The sequence below is a fragment of the Dipodomys spectabilis genome, unplaced genomic scaffold, assembly GCF_019054845.1.
Source record: "Dipodomys spectabilis isolate Male_0828 unplaced genomic scaffold, ASM1905484v1 ptg000449l, whole genome shotgun sequence".
Taxonomy (NCBI): Eukaryota; Metazoa; Chordata; class Mammalia; order Rodentia; family Heteromyidae; genus Dipodomys; species Dipodomys spectabilis.
The window spans coordinates 3,797,896-3,809,123 of record NW_024871126.1 but is presented as its reverse complement, the minus strand read 5'-3'; the positions used below and the strand labels follow the sequence as shown (position 1 = coordinate 3,809,123).

General features: G+C 33.1%; 1 pseudogene; it reads left to right on the top strand.

The window, feature by feature from the left end:
* Positions 1-10,679: 10,679 nt before the first annotated feature.
* On the top strand, positions 10,680-10,776 carry LOC122097999 (annotated as a pseudogene).
* The last annotated feature ends 452 nt before the right edge of the window (positions 10,777-11,228 follow it).

The window sequence follows — 11,228 nt, the reverse complement described above, 5'->3', positions numbered from 1 at the left end:
AAACTCTTTTGGCAAGTCATCGCACCAAAAAGGCAGAGGCTAATTAACAGTTGTGACAGAAGAGAAGGAATAACTCCAGATGGAAAGAAAAAATAATAATAACTAAGGTATAGCAGAAAGCGTTCTAGGGAACTATTTTTGGTTATTGAAAAACTAGTTATCAACTAGGTTTATTCCTCATTGCCTTTAGCATTCAAAATATCCTAGGTTAGTTCTTAATCTCTGTGTGATAAATGTATCTCCTTCTATGCTGTTCTTTCATACCTGATCTCCTTTGCTTCCTAAAAATCTGTCTTTCTATATTTCTCTATGAACATTTTCTGATACTAAATACACCTACAAAGATGAAAGGGGATGCTAATATAAGAGTCCCATAGCTCATGAGTTATTAATATAACAAAATGGGAAAGGGGGACATATTTATTGCTACCTCAATTATTCTGAAAAGCTGCAATGTCACATCATTTGGTTCAGATTTCCATTCTTTGTCTACATAGTGACATTAAGTCTACATAAATGCAAATATGAGCCGGGTGCTAGTGGCTCATGCCTCTAATCCTAGCTACTCAGGAGGTTGAGACCAGAGGATTTTGGTTCAAAGCCAGCCTGTTCAGGAAAGTCCATGAAACACTTATCTTCAAAACCCGGAAATTGTGTTATAGCTAAAGTGGTAGAGTGCTCAGTTGAGCTGAAGAGCTGAGAGACAGTGCCCAGGATCAATGTTCAATCCCCACAACCAACAAAAAAGTGCAAATATGGCTTTAAGTTTCCCCCAAAGGAATGTGAAGTCAATAGTAATCTTCCCAAATGATTTAGTAGTGCACCTACTTTGGCTGAGTTATTTGTTATGGCTTCTTGCTAAACATTTCTCTTCTTTAAAAATGGTCAGATATTAGCTATATAATAAACTTCATCTCATATTTCTTGGTTCAAAAGAGAAGTCCATACAGTTGATGTCACTTAACTTTATTACTGTCTTAGTTCAAAGCCAACCCAGGCAAGAGAGTCTGTCAAACTCTTATCTGTAATTAAATACCAAAAAAGCCAGAAGTGGAGTTTTGGCTCAAGCAGTAGAGTAGTAGCTTTGGGCCAGGTGGAAAAGAAAGACAACTGTTCAGGGACAGGGGCCAGTCTCTAAGTTCCAGCCCCAGAACAAGCACAAACTAAACAAACAAGCAAACAAAACAAACCCTGGGTGTTTCTTTGGGACTCTCCTTAAAATAATGGTGATCTGAGAAGAGGCTGCTTTTGCTGATCATACTCACTGGATCTTGCTTTTCTGGAATCCTTATTGTTATGGAAAACACAGGACCAGAATAAAGGAATTGATAACTGATTCCTGCAACAAGAGAATCATCTCAGGAGTGAAACATCCATCCATAAGACACTTTAAAACCTCCATATCTTTGCTTCTTTGCAATAGAACACTTTTAAAACAAAGTTACTTTCTTTTGTTCTATGCTGGCCTTTAAATGGCATATTGTTTCCTTTTATAATACTCTCAACCGGAAATTTACAGACAAGTTTTACATGAGTAAAGGACACACTCAAAAAACTCAGAGACATAGTTTCATTCAAGCCTTGGATTCTTTTCTTGTACAGTAAAAAGGAAAGCAATAGATAACTTCAACTTTGTCATTTCTCTATGTTCAATCTCTCTCCTGGGATCAGTTTCCACATCCATTAAAAGTTACTTCCATTTTCTTCCAGTAACAAACTATGGTGCTGCTCCAGGAAAAATATGAATGTTTTCTTGCTTCATTGAAATAGCACAAGGACACTTTTGGACATGAGGTAACACGTGTTTCAGAGCCAACTTAGTGAAGAGAAATGAAATTTAAATTGCTTATAAATACTTTATCCATGAGAACATTTTGTTCAAACTTCTTATGTGCTCTGTAAATTAAGGTGAATTTTAAATGGGAAGAATGTTCTCAGATCATTTTTTTTGAGTCTATATGCTGTGCATTAATTTCCCAAGTGTACATGAGTTAACAGTAAGAGAAACAATAGCAATTATAGGAGAAAAAGAAGTTCTGTGTTTATGTATAAGTGTTCACTACAATATAGAAGACTCTACAAATAAGATAACGATAACATTGAAACAATAAAGCCAAGTCCAGTATGTAGATTTATGGGAGTGATATAGAGAAAGCATTATTGCTAAGTGGAACATGAAGCATGAGGCCACTCCTTTTCTAAATCACGCTTGCTATTCACCTAAATGTGCAAAAAGGAAAATGGAAGAATGATTCGGTTTCCAACGCAAGTCAGATATGGGAGAATAGATTTAACTGGAAAAAAAGAGTCCATCTTAGGAGAACAGGAATTATACTAGCAATGAACCTGGTGGCTATGATCACATTTCTTTTTTTCCTTTTCTTATATTCTTTTTTTTTTTGTTCGTGGCACTTGAAATATGGGACAGGTTGCTGTCCCTCCGAAATGCAGCTCAAGGCTAGTGCTCTTCCACTTGAGCCACAGTACCACTTCCAGTTTTCTGGTAATTATTGGAGAAATGAGTCTCCAGGACTTTCTTACCCATGCTGGCTTTAAACCCAATCCTCAGATCTCAAAACACCTGAGTTTATGATCACATTTCTAACAGTGTACACTCAGGATATGTAATGTATAATGTTCATCTATCTTTACATGAATTCTCAAGTTAAAAATCTGGGCTACAGGTTAGACTTTACACTCACAAAAGTGTTTGAAGTTTAAAAGTTGATACTCCTGGAAAAATAAAACCTACGAATGTAAAGGAGTCTGTGAAGTTCAATTTGCATCCAGCTTGGACAGTATAGGCTTTGCGACACTACCTATAATTAACCAGGCAAAAGCTGGAATACCACTCACGAGCAAGATTGCTGAATAACAGCTTTAGGTTTTTGCATACAAACGTACAATCATACACATACACACAGAGGCACTTATAGGTGCACAGAAAAATACACAAATGAAACAACGCTCAGAATACGTAGAAAACATAGAAAACAATAGAAAATAGGTCTTGAGTAAGATTGGAATCAAGTGATAATTATTATTATTAGCAAGCCCTCACCTGAACTTTCCCCAAGAAGTTGAGAATATTACATTGGTACGGACCAGAGATTGTAAGAGAGTCAAACAATCATTATTAATGGGATAGGATCCATGGAGGAATGAATCAGGGAACCCTGCAGATGCATCTGAAAATGTTCATATCCTGTGTCAAATGTTAAAACATCTTTGAAAATAGTACATAAACAGTCTGAGCAGTCAGTCTAATGGATAAGATCAGAGGAGAATTTCAGAATTGTTAGTCTGTTATAGATTATATAAACAAACTATGGCAGGGCAATGTGCTACAAGTCTAGAATTCTTGCACTCAGACAGGAGATTAGAGAGTGGAATTACATAAGGATACCTTCCCTGGACCACGTGAATAATTTTGTCTCAGTAAAACAAACCAAACAACAAGAAAGGAATATACAGATGGAAGCTTGGGCTAATTGTGTCATTATGTTTTGAGAAGTCAAGGTTCCTAATGAATGCAACTCATATATATCCTCACTTGTGTTTTAAATGCTCTCATCATTACAGAACATTCCTAGATGCAAAATAGCTCATGATTCCCATCCAAAAATTTGCAAAAGTAAGAAAGCCTCATTCTGTTGGATTCCAAATAAATGTTGAAAGATTACAAAAGCTTAAGTCTGGAGAAATAGTAACGTTTGCCTAATGTAGGACTTTGTAGACCTTGTTAAATTACAATTTACATTTAAAATATATTTTTTGGTTTTGTTTGTAATTTCATATTCTATAAGATACTACAAAATTCTTTTTAAGTAGAGGGATTAAGTGAAAAATTCACAAATGATTCTGGCATTCTATTTGCCTAGATATTCTTTCAAGAGAGTTATAATTAGAACATAGTTAATAGATAATTCACCCAGTTCATGTATACCATGTTAATGTGAATAATCCAGCAGAGTTGCCAACAAATGGATGACATTAATTTATAAATTTAGAAAAACCAATATTTTAAGGGTTTGCTTTAATATGGTATGAACAGAGTAATTGTGTGACATCTACTTTCTTCTACCTATATGTAATACAGGAAGCCATTTCCTTATTTACGTGCCTCTGTATACATGAAGAAAAATGCTAGGTTTGGGGTTTGTTTTCCGTTTTGTTTTTGTTTTATGGGTTGTTCCTAGAGCTTGAACTCTTGGCCTGGGCAGTGTCTCTGAGCCTGTTTATACTCAAGGCTCGTGCCTTACCACTTCAACCTCAGTGCCACTTGAGTCTGGCTTTTGTGGAGAAGTTTTTGGGAGATAAGATTCTAAGAAACCTTCCTGCCTGGGTGGGCTTTGAACCATAATTTTCCTATCTTTGCATCCTGAATATCTATGATAGTTAAAAAAGTATAAATATAAATAATATTTGCATGTGTTCTGATCTCAAGAATACCAGTGGAGGAAAAATGATGGAGTTCATTTTATTGTGGTGTTCTTTTCAGAACAAGGAGGGCCTCACATTAGCAGAGCTGTAGTATTTTTTCAAAATAGAGATAAGGTATTCATGATATGAATTAAGGAATTTAAAGTTGCCCCTTACAAGTTGGAAACTGTTGGGCTAGGATGACTTTATGGCATAAATCTTGGGATTGATGGTCATAGAAATAATAGCTTAATCTGATAAACAATTGTTTACTCTTGAATTAATTATTACACATGCTTCATAGCCTTATCCTCTACCAGAATGTGGCTATTTTTCTGTTGACTTCTCAATCTGTAACACCCCATTAGAAAATGCATCTATTGCAGAATTACATAACATGCAAACAGGTACTGTTTTGAATCTCTCAGGAATGTTGCGAATTTAAAAATGTGTAGTTATTAGTCATACGAATTTTGAAGAACACATATATTCTGTCCTCTTAACAACTTACTTACTTTTAAAAGTTATGGGTTTCCATAGCATTAAATTGTTTTCTGTTTTAGAATGAGAAAGTACTAAATTTATTCTTTTTTGAAAAATTTGGCAATTATATTGTGAAAATATTTTCTAGTTGGATAACATTCAAGTTGATGACCCGCTGATAAAGAAGGGGTAATTAATTCAAATTAGATGCCAAATAGTATTGATTTTTAAAATATTACTACATAAAGAATATTATTTACTGTGCCAATATAGTGAAAGTATATTTTACGCAGCTTATTTTTTTCAATTTTATTATCAAAGTGATGTACAGTGGTGTTACATTAATTGTAAGGAATTAAATCATAACGTTTCAAACTTGTTAACACTCCCTCATTTTTCTCACAGTTTTACTTCACCCCTTCACCCTTCACAAGTTTTAATGTACGTTTCCAACATATTGTCTTGTGAGTATTGCTATTGCATTGGTTTTCCTTTTTTCCTTTGTCTCACCATTATGCTTTTCCTCTTCCCTTTGCTAATTAAGGTAAATATATACACAATACAAAATGAAATACAGCAGGGATAAACCATAGGGGAAAAACCCAAAGAAATCAGAAATCACATAGTTCATCAAAAACAACAACCACAAATGAAAAAAATCTGGTTCCATATATTTGAATTCATTTTGCTTAGCATCAGCTAATATGGTTATATATACGCATAACAAAGCCACTGGAAAATAATAGCTGCATGGATACTATATCATGAAACAGCATGTTAACTTTTTGATGGTAAGGGTGGAATTAAGATTGATGAATTCGTGGTTCTGAAAAAGGATTTTCAAGAGTTTTAAAGTTATGACAGGTAAATTTTAATTGTTCAAAATTTTAACAACTTAGCCTATTAAGAAAATTTAAAATTTCCTGGAAGAATAGGCTTTCATGCAAAGAAATCCAAGGAAACTTAGTAGAGAGGAAGAAATGTGGATGAAGATGGCTCTTTTTCACACTAAACAATCTGACCTCAGAATCCTTGCTGTAAGTCCTGTAGGTTCCCTTGGAATTGTCTTTACCCAGGAACTATATTCTCACTGTTTGAAACAAGGTTGTATTGAAATTTAAATTCAAAGTTCTTAAAAAAATGAGGCTTCAAAATTTGTGAATTTGCCTTTAATTTCCAAGCAGTTATTCTCTGAAAAAGATAATTTGAGTCAAAATATTTAGGGAGAAAGTGCCCTTCATAATGGAAGAAGGTGTTGGGATTACACATTTCTGTTTGTAACACTTTCCACAATGTCTTTGGACGTAAAGCAATGAAACACAGAAAAAAATCTGATTGTATACTTCGAACCAATGATTTCACATTTCTAAGTGACTCACAAAAAATAATATCCTTATTAATATCAGATAGTGAAGACTTCTGTTATTACATATGCCAAAAAGTTCAGAAAAGAATTGAGCAAATGGAAATGTTAATTAAAAAAAGTTTTCTTAGAAGCCTTAGCTAAGTGTATTGTCTTCAGCAGTGAAGGGAGGTCAACACTTTTTTATATAAATTGTGTTAGTATTTTTACTCCCTAAAGTGATTTTACAGAGCCCATTTAGCTCACTACAATGCAGAACTGATTGAATGAAGACATGAAAATAAATTCCACATCCAAATGAGGCAACTTAAAGAGTTTTAAAAGAGAAATAATGAAGATGTAGCAGTGGTGGAGTCCATATAGTCCTTCAGGTTCACTAGACCTGAAGCCAAGAAGCTGTGATTAATTAGAAATCCGGCAAGAGCTTAGAGGAGGACATAGAAGTAGGACATAGAAGCATTGTCCTTTTGTAACAGACACTTTCTTCCAAGGTATGGGTGATTTAACTCTATTCTCCTCCATACATCTTGGTGAAGAAATGCAAGACCAAGAAAAAAATAATCTATAGAATTAATTTTGCATGGAATAACTTCACTGTTCCTGATATGGTATCTCAGGAGAATCTTAAGAGAGAAGATAAAAGTGCAGTATTTTTTGGTTTCCTCTAAACATCTTGTTAGCAAAATATATCTTTGAGGTTAGACAATTCTGATTGAACCAACATGTGATGGAGTACTTAATTTTGACTTTAGACACAAGAAGTCTTTCAAGGTAAAAGAAAAAATATAGCCAAATATTTGTGATCACAGCTTCTTGGACAGTTTTCTGGAGACATTGTTTTACATTAGATTTCTCCTCATTAACATATATGTTGTTTCATGGCAACCAAATGCAAGAGGGAAGTTTAATGGACTCACTTGGCCAATTAAACAGCATGAAAGAAGCAAAGGGCAAATAATATTTAATGAATTACTTTGACAACCAATTACTTTGCCAGAAGAAAGAAGGAAAAATATAATTCAAAATCAATTGACTTAAAATATGAAGAAAGAGTAGTGAAGAGAGATTAGAGAAAATAGAGGATTGTTTTCTCTCCAGTGGAGTAATGGGTTCTTGATCTTGTTTCTTCTATTCTATCCTCACAAGCTACCAAGTGTGTCTCAGGATTGGATTATCCAGTTTAGACAGAAAACTCTTAGAAGAAAGATACTATTTGCAGCAGATGTAGGTGATTTATAACCTTAGATAATCTATTTAATTCTGTTTAAATTTCTCCCCTATCCCAAACTTCCCATTTTTAACAGCTTTGTATGCTTTTACCAATACAGCCCTACTTTAACTGATTAAAATTTTGAGATGTCATATTCATACTCTCTAGAGATTGTTGTTAGGTTGTAATTTTTGTGTGCTTTTGTTTCTTGTTGTGTTTTTAACTGAATTTTAAAAGGTTGTGCAATTGTGTTACAATTAAATATATCCATCTAATTGTCTAATGCTCCTAGATTAGAGTCATTCTTTCCATCATTCCTCACCAACCCGTTCTCCAAGATTTATTTCCAATTTACCACTTCCTTTATCATATGTGCACATTGAGTATTCTAACTGTACTTGCCACTTGTTCATTATTTATTCATTCTATGTCTTTACTATAATTCCTCTCTGTTTTCAACTTCCTGATTGTCATTCTGTTAAACTGTGTATTAATACTTTGAAAGGTTTATATACATTCCATGGACTTTCAATCCTGCATATTCTTGAACTATGTCAGCCTATATTTCCATAATTGATTCATCTGCAGCAACAATTTGCAAGACTGGAGACGTGAAGCACCTAAACATGATTTTATTCTCATTCATTTAGAAGATTAATCTTTAGTCGAAAAGAAAGTTAAAAACGGATTAGAATGTATTCTTAACTACGAATTTTTATAAATGGCTTTGTACAATGGTGAGATTCTTTTATTTTACATGGAATAATATTTTCTACTACCTATAAGTTTTGGAAAAAGAAGAAAATTGACTTTATTCCTAGAGAGGAATATGTTAGAAATAGAAGACAGATATTATGTTTGTCATATCTCAGAAGAGTATCGATATTCAAGACTTGAAGTCATATTTCTTACTATGTTAGACAGAGGGAAAACATAAAATAACATATGATAAGGCAACTATTTTTGACTTTTTAAAATGTAACTTATTAAATGATGTAATTTATTAGCTAATGTTTGGGTTTGAAATTTAGGAGGCTGATCTATTTATCACATTTCTGGAAGGCCCTTACTGAAAAACACAAATTGTGGGTGGTACTATTTCTACACTTTAATGAAAGGTTGAACGTGTTTTGCATTTGTGTTGTGTAAATAATTCAACTCTATTGTAACTTGTTCCCTACACTTGAAAAACTTGTAATGTCACTAAGTATCATCAACTTGTCAAATGTTATTTTGGCGAATGTGATTTTGAAAAGTTTATTTGAAAAGGAATACACTTTTAGGAGATTCAATGTAGATTATCATTGGTTTGAGAGTGACATTTTTATACCACAGAACCATGTTGTACTGAAGTCCCAGTGTTTTGAAGCACTTCTTAGTGCTTCAAATGTTTTTTTCTGAATTACATTTGACCTCTAAGTCAAGTTTTCTGGGCTTTGGTAGATCAATTATGGATTTATCCTTCCAGGAACTATTTTTTGGCCAATTTATGTTGGAATAAAATCTTTCATTAATCATAGGGGTGGGGTATTAAAAATAATCTTATGACACTTTGTGAACTTGTTCACTCATATGGGCTGGTCATCTGTAAGTTGAATGTTTGAATTACAGTACTTTCTCTCAAATTTTGTGATCTCATCCTTCATTTTAAATTGCCTTGCATTTCACAATTGCTTACTGCTAATTCCTGCATCTCAAGGAATTGGGGCCCTGAAATGTAGGAAATGAGAAATTGAGATGGGTATTCAATTATTTGTGTTGACATGTTGCATGGGCCTTGGTGGGAAGACTTGCCCTTATTATCTGATGATGCAGGCAACTGGGACCTGGGATCCTAGGACCCATGGTTACTGCAGAAGAATAATATTTTTTAGACATCTTAGCAAAATTTGGGCATAATCAGTAGGAATGCTTCAGAAATATGGAGAAAAACAGCCTGGGACAAGAGAGTTAAAACAGTAAACAGAGCAGCAGAGTAAAATCCATTATAGATTAGAGGAAAACACTGTTTTTTACCATGTGGTTTCAGAAGACCAAGAACAGTTACAATGTATCACAAGTTTATACTAAAAACATTGCATTGATACTTTTTATAGTCTAATATATATTTTAAACCTAATTATTTATATTCCAAATCTATTTATTGGAATAAATAAGTATCAATTTATTAGTCCAATTATCAACTAATTCCAGTAAGTTTCACTGTGTGAAATATAAAATAAGCACATATAAATATAAAATATATAACTATATATAATATAATTAAAAGACACGTGTGTTGCATTGTTCTGTTGTAGTTACTGTATCAAAGGCAACTTTGTTTTAAAGTATTATTCCATTATCTCTACCTCAGTGTTTGATAGAGTTAGACCTAAAATTTTACCATTTGTAGATTTACAGCATGGAGGCAATAGAAAACACTGTGATTAAAACATTATCAATTTAATGCCTAATAATGAGGAGAAATATATGGACTTCTGAAAATATTTGGTGATAAAAAGGCAGTAGTGTAAGTTCCTGCCTGGTTGGATGGTAGACAGGCCAGGACATTAAGTAATCATGCATACCAACAATTTTTTCACCTTCTTGGCTTTAGCTACTTTTGAAATGGAAGGTATAATAAACAATTATATTTTGATAAAATACCTTCTAGTCTGAACAGTTCTGTTTGAACTGTTCATCTCTCCATGATCCCTTGTAACCAAGATTAGTTTTGTTCCAGTAAGACAATCTATGCTGTCAGGGTAAGATGTTCTGGTTGGTCTGTTCCCACATGGAAAAAGCGTAAAGGCTCAGGTAGACATTTGTGCCAGTAACACCTCATTTGGGAAAATGTCAGCTGAAGAAGTTTAGAAGTAGCTCTCAAGCAACGCTTACTTTGAATCCATTAGGTCCACAAAGCTAATTCAGTTGGATAAATAAATACTTGAAAAAGCCATCACTTTTGGACCTATCTATAAATAATTGAGAGTACGATCAAATTCCAAATCAAAAGACTTAAGATAGTCATTCACAAAAAAATTTGCAAATGTGAGTAATCAACTGATCAATATAATTTTTTCCACTATTCACAGAATTTTAGGGAAATAAGACCGATAGCAGTGTTAGGAACAATAAGGTTTCCTTGTTACAAGTAGGCACCCATAGGTATAAGCCTGTATAAAGATTGCTTCATTAACTACATAATTTAGAGGATACTACATGCTTCAGCAGCATGTATACTCAAATTACAATACAGATATTAACATGGCACTTGCACAAGGATAATATGAAAATTTGAGAAGTATTCCATATTTTTCATTCTTCAGATGCAAGAAATGAAAAACAGTTATTAAAAAGTTGATTACAAAATTACAAGTATAACAATACACACAATTCATATAATTAAATTTAGTTTGACATCAGTGTATTAAATCTTCACCTCAGATAGGCGTTTACATAACATAAACTTTACAAAAATTTTCAAATTAGACAACATTGTCATTTTATCCCAAAGAAAAATAATATTAAGACCTAGAAAAAAAAGGAATAAAACTGTTTCTATATGGAATGCAATCGGAAAGGACATGTTAATGAACCTATATATTATAAAATAATGTAGAATTCAAAGTATATTTAGGAGAAAATAAAATAAATTATGAACATTATGCAAACATAGAATATAGAATATTTTAAAATATACATTTTCATGCAAGCACCAGAAATATTTTATCTTCTGTACTACTCATTTCAACAGGTAAGTTAAAATTA